General features: G+C 36.5%; 2 long non-coding RNA genes across 2 annotated transcripts in view; one reads left to right on the top strand and one right to left on the bottom strand.

Annotated features, from left to right (window-relative positions):
• Positions 1-488, top strand: part of LOC129146892 (uncharacterized) — a 166,194-nt gene extending 165,706 nt beyond the window's left edge. Inside the window, exon 3 of the long non-coding RNA XR_008554245.1 lies at positions 292-488. This is a non-coding gene — a long non-coding RNA (uncharacterized LOC129146892). The remainder of the gene's footprint in view (positions 1-291) is intronic.
• Positions 1-13,420, bottom strand: part of LOC119259741 (uncharacterized) — a 159,473-nt gene that overhangs the window by 16,266 nt on the left and 129,787 nt on the right. The gene's annotated exons all lie outside the window — the stretch shown is intronic.

Genomic DNA, 13,420 nt, shown 5'->3' with positions numbered 1-13,420 from the left:
ATGCACAGTTTGGTGTTTACAGTTATCAGCAGCCTTAATATATTTAGTCATCTACATTAGTGTTCCTATGTCATTTTTTTAGGCATCCCTCCTAATTCCCCACATTTTTCTAAATATATCTGAAACTACACTGTTTAGTACTCTTTACTAATAATATCTAAGTCTCCTGTAATCTGGACTCCAGTCTCCTTTTCTTACTCTTCATTCCTTCATCTGTATCCTCCAATCACAGCGGAGTAACTAGATTTTACTGATCTCTAAACTACACTCACTCATATTATGTTTCCTCAGATTTGCCAGTGCTCATCCTTCTACCTGGACCAAACCTGTCTGTTCTTGGGCTGATAAAAATAGCCTCTGTGGCCTCCCCAGTGGCACAGTGGTTGAGCACTGGGTTGTGAAGCTGCCTGAAGCCTCTGCGGCGCCTGTTTGATCCCCGGCTGCTCCCCGGCCACCGGAGGAGGGTCCCACATGGCACGCAGACCTCTCCTGCTGCCCGCTGCTCCCCTCAGCAGTGTAGGTAGGATTTGGATGAAACTGTAGAGGGTGGTAGCCTTAGAGTCATTAAGAAACTCTTTTATCTTAAGGAAATTGAACACTGGAAGGATTTTAGAGAGGTAAATTATGTTTGCATTTTAGATGAGGATCACTTTCTAGTCAAAAATAGTCAGCTTGGACCAATTAGGGATGAACATTTTGATTAGGAGAGGAATTGAGCCGATGGTAGTAGTGGGGCATCAGGAATGGACAGAAGTGTAGGTGAAATTAGATTGGCAATACTTGGAGTCAGAATGAAATTTAGGCAGGTGATAGGTTTCTACTCTCCTGCCTTTGTGGTGAGTTTTTTGAAGACAGTCAGGTATTCTCTCTCATTGAATCTAGAAGATCTGATCCTTGTAAGCAGAAGTTGCTATTTTTATCCAAATTTAAGGGAGCAACTGAAGGTCAAAGTGACTGCTTGACTTATTCAAGATCACAGAGTTAATAAGTCAGAGGTGAGGCCATGCCATTCAAAATAGTCTGAAAGCTATTTTAAGTTATTTTTAGCAAAGAAAACAGGGATCATTTGAAGCTGTAAATGAGCTTACACTACAAATGGAATATTTTTAAAGGAGGTGGTATGCAATCATAAGTAAAAATAAATGCTGCCTGTTGAGGTCAGGGGTCATGCAACTCTCACCTCATTTTTGCCCATCAGTGGCATGGGTCACTGCGCAGGGTGCAGCCTGTGAGGCCAGAGTTCTTCCTTCATGTCTTCATTCTCCCCATTTGGGAGTCACAGATAGTGTCTCAATAATGGAGGCTCCCCAACCACTGGGTCAGCACAGCCTGTGTCTCCTGGTTGAAAGTCATGGCTCAGCTTAGTGAGCCTGGGATCTCAGGACTCAGTGACCCTGAGCTTTTATGAAAAAGCAGGTGGGGGAGTCTTTCTCAAATCACAAAGAGGTAGTTCAAGTAAATAATCAGACATGCAAACAGGGTGGAGAAGGCTAGAGGGAATGGTGCTGACCTGCAACAATCCTTCTATTTACAAGGATCAGATCCTCTAGATTCAATGACAGAAAATGACCAAATAAGTCAAGGTGCAAAATTGATTGTAAAGGCCAGATAGCTTGAGGGACAGGAAGTTTGACTGTCTCTCTTCTCTTTCTCTAACACCCTCAGGATGACTCTCCAGGCACCAAATCAAACCCACTGAAATAAATTGGTGCCCTCACTAGCCAGCCACTGTAGTTGCTTATCTACCCACCAAGCACTATTCATGTAGAACACATCTCCCCACTTGAATTAAGGACAGCGAGCAGGAATAACTCTTTAGTTAATATGCCTCTATGCTATGAAAATGTTTCAAATTTTCCACTTTACCAAAAAAAAGGGAAAACTGCCTGCTTAAAAGAAGAGAGGAAGGAGGGAAGTAAAGAGAAAGGAGGGAGAAAGGAATGCAGGAAGGGATAGTCAGTCATATGGGACAAGCATAGAGGAGAGGCTACTGAATGACAGAGTGCCATAATGTTTATAAATTATTCATTCATTCTTTAAATAAATTTATTCTGCTAAAAATATTATATGAACACTTGACTCCCCTGCTTCATGTAGTCTGAATTTTCATACAACTTTGAAATATTAATTTGTCATTTACAAATGACAAGTATCCCTCAGTCATTCTCCCTGTCACATAACAGGTTTCAGTAAGAAATTTTACATTTATACTCAACCCTTACATTGCCTCAAGTTTAAAGTCATTTCCTGCTTATTTCTCTTTTTTCAAATATTGTAACAATGTTGATAATTATAGGGTTGTCTTCTAACAGAATGAGAGGAATCTAAAATATCCTGGAATGTTTTGGTACAAATGCCTTTTATTTTTCAACATGCCAATAGTAATACATAACTAAATACCCAATGGCATGCATGAATAGTATAATTGGAAGTGAACATAACCTGAGTATCTGCCTAAAAGGGGGTTCCTGATATATACCTCTTGAGATGGATGAGTCTTGAATCACTCATTATGTCAAAGAAATTTGGGTTGTATCAGTGATCTTGGCACCACTGGCAGAGTGAGAAGACAGTCAGACAAGTGATGAGAAACAGGCTGTTGCTATCAGATTAACTGGGCAGTGGGGTGGGACAGAGGCAGGGCGCTGGGGAGAAGGAATGATATGGAAATGGACAAAAAGGGAGCAGATAGTAGATGAGACTTAGGTTTCAGAATCAGCGCTGCTGGATTATTCTATAAATGGACTAAGCAAAAATTTAGGTGGGGAAATGCATGAAATCCATTTTATTGGACTTCCTGCTGCACTTTCTTTGCTGGTGAATATTGTTATTATTTTCAATTACACATTCAGAAGATGCAATAGTATTTTCACTACTAAAATTCCCTAAGGCCTTAATCTGTTCTTAGCTAGAACATCAGCACAAGTCTTTAGTGTAGGACGGTCAATGATGCAGTTACTGAAAATATCAAATTATCCTAACAAAAAACACTATTTAGATATTTAAGCTAAAGCCAGATATTAGTTCTGCTATTGAGGGCAAATATAGTCTTGCAATACTTAAAGAAGTCTTCACAACAATGTCAAGAATTGTATAGAATCTGATCATTTACTGGACTTGCAATCTATTTAGCCAGTTTTGTGGAGGCTGGCAAAGACAAGATGCCCAGGTTAGAAAAAGTATTTTTATCACAGCAATAGTGAACTTGTACCAGTTTACTTAACACCACAGCCTAATATGAAAAGGGTCAGATGGTACCTATTCATATAGTAGATGGAACCACAGGAGTGAAATCATGAGTTTAAGAAACCAAAATCTATATATGTGTAGTAAGCATACCCATTATCCTTCTGGAGGAGACACTATACTTGTCTTCCAAGGTTGTTCACTATACAAACATAACTGAAATGGGTCTAGAACAATGGCTGTCAGTGCCTTTGCTCACAAGATATGAAGAAACACTAGAACTGATTTTTAGTCATCTACTAAATCACTCTAATAGACTGACACTTCGGGGAAACACAAACAGTTAACAAGGGATTATAGGTGAGGCCTAGATGCTTAGGTTTCAAATCAGGTAAATAGCAAAGCCCCACTATAAAATACCCAGGTTTCTCCAAGGAATTCCTGTCAATGGTATAATATACATATTAAATTATTTGAAAAGTAGTGATGATTGGTTTTCACTGGTTCCAGACTTACTGTATTAGTAATGGCATTGTCTAAGTGTATTTTTGTGAGAGATTATTCAGATTGAATCTATTAGGGAAAAGTGATCCAGGGATATATAATTACCTTTCCACAAAAGTGCATAGTGATTGTAATTTGTGTAGTAATATGAGGAGCTTTACTTGGTGATGCTGTGACATCCAAGGAGGTGCCCTCCTGGAAGAGCTAACATCCAGAACAGTAAATCCTTCAGGTGGTAGAATGTCAGGAGCCCTCTGAGTCATTCAAAGAACTGAGTGATCTTTACAATTAGCATCTCAAAGGCAAACACTTGGCCTATAAAAGGAAGACCCATGATTCCCTCAAAGTGATATTCTAAGAGTTACACAGAATAAATATAAAAATGCTGTTAACAAAACAAAAAACAGCATCAAATCGTGTTCTATGAAAATTATCAGCTGTTGCATTCTTCATAGAAGTGGTCATAAATGATACCTATGAGAACAGTAAACTGGTCAATAGGACAATATTGATGTGAATTTCAAAGAAAAAATTTATCTGAAAAATACAAAAAGATAAAACCAAGGTCATAAGAAGACAATGTTTAAAAAGCTGTACTTTTCATTCCCAAACTCATTTTTATGGAAAAATAAGTGACAGCTAAAATAAATAACCTTTTCTGTAGAATATTAACTTGTCATTAATTTGCAATCTTCTTAAATACTGAATTTATAATAACTAAAGGTGTTTTCTTCCTTTCACGAAACTTGCTATTTTCTATTTCTGCCATTCACACAATATTTTCCAACTGTACTCTTCAGTTAGTCACAGTACAGTCACAGTACAAATGCATATTTTAAATACACATTTAAAAATGTGTATTTAAAAATTCATTATTTGTATGAACCATGTTAAATGTCTCCAAGTCACTTGTTTTCTAATTTTATATTGATTTATCAATAATTTAGAATTAGACTGTAACTTTGTAAGAATATACTACCATCCTTCCTCAGCCCACTTTTTTTTTAAACTGATAATCCTCCATTTTTCAGGTTTTGGCATCATTCACATCTGTTGCATTTTCTCTGTCCCTTCTTATAACCAGTGGTCACACATCCTTTCTGTTATTCTGCATTCAGTTATCATTTGTTAATAAGCAAACTGAGTCCCTAGGATGTTATGAACCTTTAGGATTATAGAAAGACTCATTTTTGAGGTTCCTTCCTACCAATACAGCATGTCTTTATCTCTCTAATCCAGACTAATCTGTCTATTCTGTTCCAGTCTACATGTCATTAACCTATCCAAACACATGTATAGTCACAAACATCATGAAGGAATTCATGCTACTTACTAAGTCTATGTGTGGGCATAGAAGTAATTTAATGCCCACACATAATTAAATTAATTCTATGCCCTGGTTTCAAAATACCTTTACAATTCTTATTCTATCTTTTTCATAGTATCTCCATGCTTTTGTGCAACCTGACAACTTGACATTACCTATACTTGCCCATCTCTGAGATGCTATTCCCTTCACATGAAACACTCTTCTACTTCATTTCAAGCTGTCAAAATTCTACCAATACTTTAGGATCAACTGAGAGTATTATATGAATCTTCAATTATGTTCTCATTTCCTTGAAATTTTATATAACATGCTTGCATCTCTCCTATTGTAATGCAAGATTTCTGCATTTAATTGTATTTATATGTGCTTGCATTATTGCCTATCACAGTCATTAAAAAATTTAAAAAAGCAAAATTAGAGTCTTGCTTTTTTAAGTTTTACTTTTGTTCATACTACATATGATAGATGTGTCTTTATTAATTTTCCTGCGGCATTTATTTTCCTTGAAATTAATCTCCCAAGTGTTACGTGAGATTATACCTTTCCCTCACATTTCATTTTTTTTTTGCACAATGAAACAGGAATGAGCACAACTCAGAAACAATTCTGTAAGAAATGTTGCTTATTATCCACCTGAGTGTCTGAAGAATACATCTTTACAAAGTAAATTAAAATAATATAACTGAAGCCATTTTGGGATTCATTTCACATGAAACCCAGGCACCAAATATCTCACACAGAGTTGAAAGTAAAATAACATTGAACTCTAAGTAAGAAATAAATCTTGAGCCATATCATATGTTTACATTCAGGTTTCAAACATTCAGGTAAGAAAATCCAGAGAACCTCAGTCTAAAAAGGGCTCTGTGGCTAACTAGCACAGGTAAATGTTAGCCGACAGAAGAATTGTGATCTCAGCTTGGAGATTGACGGACACTTCAGCTTCACTCTCTCTGCACAGACTCATCTTAATATACCCCTGAACATCTGAAATAGTAAGTATGTATATCAATTACAACTATTTTACAACTATTTCCAAGAGCAGTTTTGATAGAGATTTCCAACCTCATTTCCTTGAGCATTGGAAAAAGTGACAGCATGAATAATTTAGGATAATCTCTGATCTGGTTTTCATCAAGGTTTTCTTCTGTCCTTGGCTATGTGTAATCTGCTGATTCTATTTTGTGCCTCACATCTGTCTACAATTCACACTGATTCATACCAAATCTGGTGTAAGAACAGCAAATTCATATAATCTCCGCTAGTAAGTCAGACTTAACTGATGCTTTTATCAATCTATGTTCTGCAAGAATTGCTTCTACTCCTATTTGTTTGTTCAAATGCCATGAAAGCACAGAAAATGATTCCTTATATCAATACTATCAATAAGTTGTATGCGTGTATCTAGTAATAGCATCTTGGAAGAGCTTTACGTCCCAGAAATTTGTCAGAAAACCACTTTTGTTCTGAATGCTACTGAGAACAGTATTTCTCACTTAACAATAGCCCTTTACCCCAGGTATACATCCTGTGACTCATGTAGGTGTAACCCCAAGGGATACAGCTGAAGATAAAATTGCTAGGTGGCTGCCCCTGGGTATTTTGTTGTTTGTACCATCATCAAAATAAATCATATGCATGACTCATTGTTCTATGTGTTAGGCCCCTTCAAAAATCATGGATCAACATGAGAATGATCCTGTCCCTTATAAGCTAAATTCAACTTTCTCTCAAATAGGGGTAATAAATCTAGACAGCAAAGATGAAAAGAATTCACTGTTTTCCATCACTCTGAAAAATGTCATCTATGTTCATAGCACAGGAAGGAGCAATGAAGAATGGAGATGTGTTCAGCATGGGAAACTGAGTCGCAGCCTCAAAGCTTTTACTTTGTTTCCTACACTCTCCTGTTCTCAATTGTCTGTTTTTTAGGTCATCTTTGGCACTGGCACATCAATTAGTTAAGTCCTTGCAGCAGTGCATTGACCTTTTCTTCCTTTGTTTGATCCACTGTGTTTCCTAAGAATTAAGAAAGTGAGGGCTACCGATTCTAATTAATTATTGATATTATTTAACTCTGTGCTCAAGTGTGTTTGTTGGAGTCATATGCAGAACCTCTCTATTAAACATATTTTCACATTTCAAATGCTTCTTGGCATTTGTGTCAGTCATTTTGTTTTTCTCAACATTTATACCATTTAATCAGTCAGAGAAGAAGTAGTGGGTGGTTAATAAGTTATTTACAGGGAAAATGAAGCAAATAAGAATTAATGAAAGACAATTAACTGACATCACTAAACAGACCTGACAAAACTTAACTAGCTCAAACAGTTTTAATAGGCATCAACTTCATATAATGTTACAGTTTATAAAGTGCTTTAAAACTTTCTAATAGAAACTTTAACCAAGGGCTTTGGGGCTCTGTTTTATATCTTCCATTACTTGTTTTTGAAATACATTTTGTTTAATGAATCTGAGATTTTCAGTAGCAGTTGGCAAGAATAACCATGTAATTTATCATCCAAACCCCAACACTGTTGAGAGTATGAGGGGATACCATTAATATCATTCCTGGACCACAAGTGTAAAACTACAACATGTGGACATGTAAGGTTGTGCTCTGTTGTTAGGTAGGAAAAGATCAAATATCTTTGACCTCTTATGAAAGAAACAGTGCAAACCCCAGAGAGAATATGAATGAATGGATAAATATATCAGATTTGGAGACTAAGTAATTCAATTAAAATCTTGCTTTTTCCAGGTAATAGCAGGTTAACATGGCTCAAGGTATTTTGGTTTCCATTCACACTTTGAACTACTGCATTGTATTTACTAACTAGAACATAATTTCCTAGAATTGTGCTGTCAGTATTAGCAGTTAAATGTGACATTTTTTACATGTGGCTTTTAAATGTAAATTTGAAATATTAACTTTTAAATTCAGTTTCACAACCTCACTAGCCACATTTAGATGTGGAATAGCTATATGTAGCTATTGTCTTTTATTAAATAGTACAGATTAGAAGATTTCCATCACTGCAAAATATTCTATTGGATAGCAGCATGAGGGTCAGAATCACCATTATTTCTTGCCTAGATTTCTTAAATCCTCCTAAACAGTCAGATTTATTTAGTAGCCAGAAGATTCTTTCCAAAGGCAAACCTTGTTGGTTCTCACTTATTTAAAACCATTTAATAATGTCCTTTGTTTCTACCACTACCTTTATGGTCTACCTGCTCTACTCCTCCCAACTCTTAGTCAACCAGTGCTCCTGCTTCCAACCTGCAGACCTTCTTCCACTGCTATTTGCCATGCTTCCTCCTCCAATGTCCTTTATGTTGTTTTCACTGCCATGCATACCCATCTCTGATAGTCTCCACATACATTTTCCTACAGAGCCATTCTAGTGTCACTTTCTAGGGTCATCTCCCCAAGTCTTTTTGATTAAGTCTCTCTGGATAACAGTTAAGCATCAAATAATTTTCTTTCAAATTGCAGGCAAATTTGTATTTTTGGGTTTATGTCTCAAGTAATTTTCAAGAGTTAGAAATCCTCACTGTTCAATATTGTATTCTTAACATCTGACAATATAGCAGGCACATAGTAAGAATACATGAAGGAATGTTTTTGCATTTGGATATTTGAATTCCCTCCACAGTGGCTTCCATAAAGCTTGCATTTATGGAACAAAAGAAATGACTCAAGGCTTGAGTAGACACTACTGGTGCCACTATAAAAAGCTATAGTTTTTGACATAGACAAATCAATCAGAAAACTGGGATTTATCTCACAGCTCATAAATTTTCCTCATGCTGTTTCAGTTTGATTTGAACTAGCATTCATTAATAGAATTATTTGTGTAAATGTGAACTAGAAATCTGAGTTCCTTCTTTAAGAATTTTAACAGTTAATATAATAGCTTGCTATAGGGAGAGAGTTGTAAAGTGTCCACCTTTGGAGAGTTTGAGGTTCTGGTCCCAAGAGAAATAGTCCTTTTTGGGTTATTTGATCCACAACCAAAAGAGAACTTCCCTCTGAATCCCCCTTAATGTTCCTATCAGGCCAGCATTTTAATATGCTTGACATTTTTCACCTTACAGCTAATAGAAATAGTAAGTTTAGGTGATTAATGGTGTTTTGCTTCATAATTATTATTTACATTCAACTTTTATAATATGTTTCAACAGGATTTCAGTGGTGAAATCAATATATTTTATGTCAAATATGGTACTGGTCATCAGGTTCTAATCATCAAAGAGTAAAACTACAATAAAGAATTAAAATAACATGGCAAATCATAGAATGTGTTTGTCCATACCTTCTCTTTAGAATCAAGACATTAAACTATAGAAATGAAGGTTAATCTAATTGAAACAAGTGATTGCTGATTAGATATAATTGAACTGTTAAGGGTTTCCATTGGGCATTATGTTTTACCTCCTAAATGGTTATTAACATTTCTGATAATAAAACCTTTCACTCTGAAATAAATATGCAGAATCCCTAAATACATGTACATGGTAATGAGATTTCTTTATTATAATTTCTATATTATAAGTTGCCTCTGTCTTTCCTTTTCTCTTTCACTGTCCTGATGTCTCCCTATTAATACTTTTAAGCTTGATATGCATAAATAAGGAAAAACTCTCATTTGGTTCTCTCTTTAGTGTCATTGGCAACTAGTATTTAAGAGTTCCTCTGGGCCTTCCAGAGATGCATTGTGATAATGATAATGACTTCTAATTATTGAAAATTTAGTAATCACTTTTGCATATACTTTCACATAAACATTATGAGGTATGTATCATTACCCTTCTTTTAGAAGAGTCATATTTTAAAGCTATACTGACCTAGTCTAACCACATTTTGTGAGGGTGATTCCAAGATTGTACTGTGTTCACTTATGCTTACAATATTTTATCATACAACTGTAATTGATAAGCTTAAGTCCACATTCCTGAGGCTTGCTAAGTGACAAGTCATCATATAAAACTTAGAGATAATCAAGCATTGAATTTCCCCTATGTGGTGATGAAATTTTCTTCAGTGTAGAGTATGGTTAAAGCAAAATGAGAACTTACCCTAAGTCTGAATATGAGGTCTACTTTTCACTTTATAAACCCTTGGGAGAATGCTTTGCTTTGATTCTCCCTTTTATAAAAGGCCATACTTTTCTTACAGGATTCTGGCAAGGATTAAATGTACAGTTCTTTGAAGAGTGCCTGGCGCTTACTTATCTCATTAAATGCTGCCTTCCATTATTACTATTATTGGTTTCATAAAAACTGATAGCTTTCCCTCAAAAAGCAAACAAAATATAGTGAATACTTTAGAAATAAGAATAACATGAAAAGTTTTGAGCCCAAACTAAACAATAGGGAATATGTTGGCATTTAAATATGAGGAAACCAAGACTTAGAATAAGTAATTTTAAGTAACTGGATATGAAGTCAGACTGCTTCTGGACTCATAAGGATTTGAGGACAATGAATTCCAGGATGAAGAAGATCATCAGGTATGTTAATATGGTTTTCTACTTCTTCCCCACTGCATGGTTTCAGTCAGTTATTTTAGGGTAAGGCCAGGTTGTCTGTATTTTAACAAGTTTCTTACACAATTATGATTATATGAAGCTTCAGGACTCACAGACTTATTAAATACTTCAAAAAAAGATCAATTAACAGAGGGAAGCTGATTGTAAGAAGAATGGGATAAATATAGGCTTAGACCATATCAGAATGAGAAACTAGTCCAGTCAGAAAGACTGGGAATTTTGGGGTTGATATAGAAGATCCTCCTTCCCTACATGTGCAAGAAATACTCATGGAAGTTTAGAGCAGAAAATATAGCAATATGCAGAATTTGACCACTGAACTATATTTACTCTTTAGAATTAACTGTTAAAACTCACTAAATGGTTTCCCCATACCCGTTTCTCATGATCAACCATTAACTGACTCCAACTGCATTCCGGGTAATTAAATTGATTGTATTATATCCCTAACAGAACACCCTGCTGGGAAAGACAAACACCTTGACTCCTGTCCCTAGAAGGCTGGCCTCCCAGACAAGCTCTAGGCAGAGATAGGGATGATTAACATAGTCCCTGGAAAATCTGCAGGCAAAGCCAGGCACCAATGGTGGGAAGAGAAACCATTAATCTTTTCAGCAAACAAACAACACCAAAGGGAGACATTCCACTAAGAACAATTAGAAAGTTCACTTAAGAACTCTATATATAAATCCCCCTTGCTCTGACAACATGCGCATCTTGCCCCAAGACCACCCGCCTGCCTCTAAGCAGGTATATCTTTTTTTAAAATAACCCTTCCCCTTTCAAAAGGATACCTTTGCCCTTTTATTTTTTTTTAAGATTTATTTATGCATATAAGAGCTGAGCTGTAGGTCAGAGGTATGGGGAGGTGGTGGTGATAGATTCACCAGAGACAGAGTGGGGAGAACAGGCAGATGTAATGAAATACACTGCTGAGGGGAGCAGGGGAGACAAGAGAGGTCTGCTGTGCCATTTGTGGGCTAGCTCCTGGAATTGAATTTGTGCTGCAGTGTCTGCAGAGAGCTTGATAGTGCTGACACTTAACCCCTTGTGCCACCAAGGAGGCCCCAACCTTTGTCCTTTTAGAAATGCCCATTTGCACCTATACAATTATCCTTTTTTCTTTTCATCTTTCCTAACAAACCTGCCCTTTTCACTTACAATAAAACTTAATATCTTACTCACCTATACGGACTTGTGCTTTGACTTCTTCACAGGAAAGAATTGAAGAATCACCAAGGTCCCTCAGCACCCCATCATTACCACTGGCGATTCTCAGATAGTTCCTTCAAACAAAAGTGCTGCCCATTTATGAGAGGGCCTGGGGGTGGGGGACGCTGAGAAGAGCACCAAGTATAGCTCAGGAATCTGCATGTACAATATTGTTTGCCCTATGACCTGTTTGCTCTAAGTTAACGTCCCAGTCCAAAAGGCCACTGGAAGAGTAATGGACCCCATTTCTGTCTGAGACTGAGCCATCCAAGAGGAATGAAGTATTCTAAATCCAGAAGCCAACAGAGGGGGAACTACCAGGAAGATGGGATGCCATAAAACCCCCAGAATTTGCTAACCACCTGGAGTGAATAGCCTTTCACTGATAATTAACCGTCTTTGTTTAACTCACTATAAAATAGCCAGTTGGAGATAAGGTGTTAGAACAGTTTTCTTTGCAGCATAATGCTCAGTGTTCTCAAATTAGCTTGCTGATCTAATAAAAGCCCATATTAAAGATTTAATCCCTGTCCTTTGTCTTTTGATTTCGACAGTTGCACAGTTGCGGCAGGCAAAAAGAATCTGGTATCTCCCTGCAACACTTAGTCTTCTAGCCCTGGAGTCATTTCCTTTTGTATGGGAAAATGCCATGTCGCTAAGCAGCATGATTACTGCAGAAAGTAAAAACTTACTTAGAGGTCCCTCCCATCCACATAATTTGTTTGGCAAACCACCTTACTTCAAGCTTATACATGGCGGTTCTCAAAATAAGAGATACATCATCAACTTTGTTTTCACCAAGAACATTGAGAGAAGCTGACTTGGGTATTGCATGGCATGTTATTAAGAACAAAAGGCAACAAAATCACTCTCATCCCCAAATAGGATTATGAAAGCGTCTCACATTTTCCCCTAGTGACCAACCTCTCAAGTTTCCCATTTTTTGAAAAATTAGAATTGATAGAACTTGAGTTAACAAATTCTCAAAAATAATCAGATAACAATATTTGCTAGAGAAAGAATGGTGACCAAACAACATTAAGAACCATTGTTTCTAACTCTGTGCATTCAATTAAACAATGACATTCCATAGCCAACTTTCTGTATTTCTATCTTCCCTATCTGGAATAAGAGAACAAAGTAAATGTGTCTTAGTGAAACTACCTTATTTATATCCCACAAAGTTAGTTGTCTTCCACTCATTCATCTTTGTTTAGATTCATACTCAAGTAATTTTCTTTCCACGAGTGCCTGAGGACACACCTTTTACCTCTTGTCATCCCAAATCAGCTATGTTTTTCTGTGTTTCTAACAGCCCCTCACCTCTGTCCTTGATTTGTGCTTTTGGGAGAGCTCCTTTGTTTAAACAGTGCTGCTTCCTTTTTTTTCCTTCTCACAATTTTTTAATGTTTGTGTCTAACCAGCTGGTGTGAAAATATCTGTCTTTGCAGAATGCATTAAACATTGTAATATTTTGCCCTTTGACACACTTTGTCCTTTCACAACTCCTTTAAACTATTTCTGCACAGCCAATCCTATGTTTAAGGGCTCTCAAGATTCATAACATCTTGTGCTTGGGCGCCCTACTTATTTACAACATGCTTTCAGCACATCCATATAAAATAGGCAAATT

This window comes from Talpa occidentalis, unplaced genomic scaffold, assembly GCF_014898055.3.
Source record: "Talpa occidentalis isolate TD23 unplaced genomic scaffold, MPIMG_talOcc4v2.1 talOcc4.5, whole genome shotgun sequence".
Lineage (NCBI taxonomy): Eukaryota > Metazoa > Chordata > Mammalia > Eulipotyphla > Talpidae > Talpa > Talpa occidentalis.
This window is presented reverse-complemented; position numbering and strand designations above follow the sequence as displayed.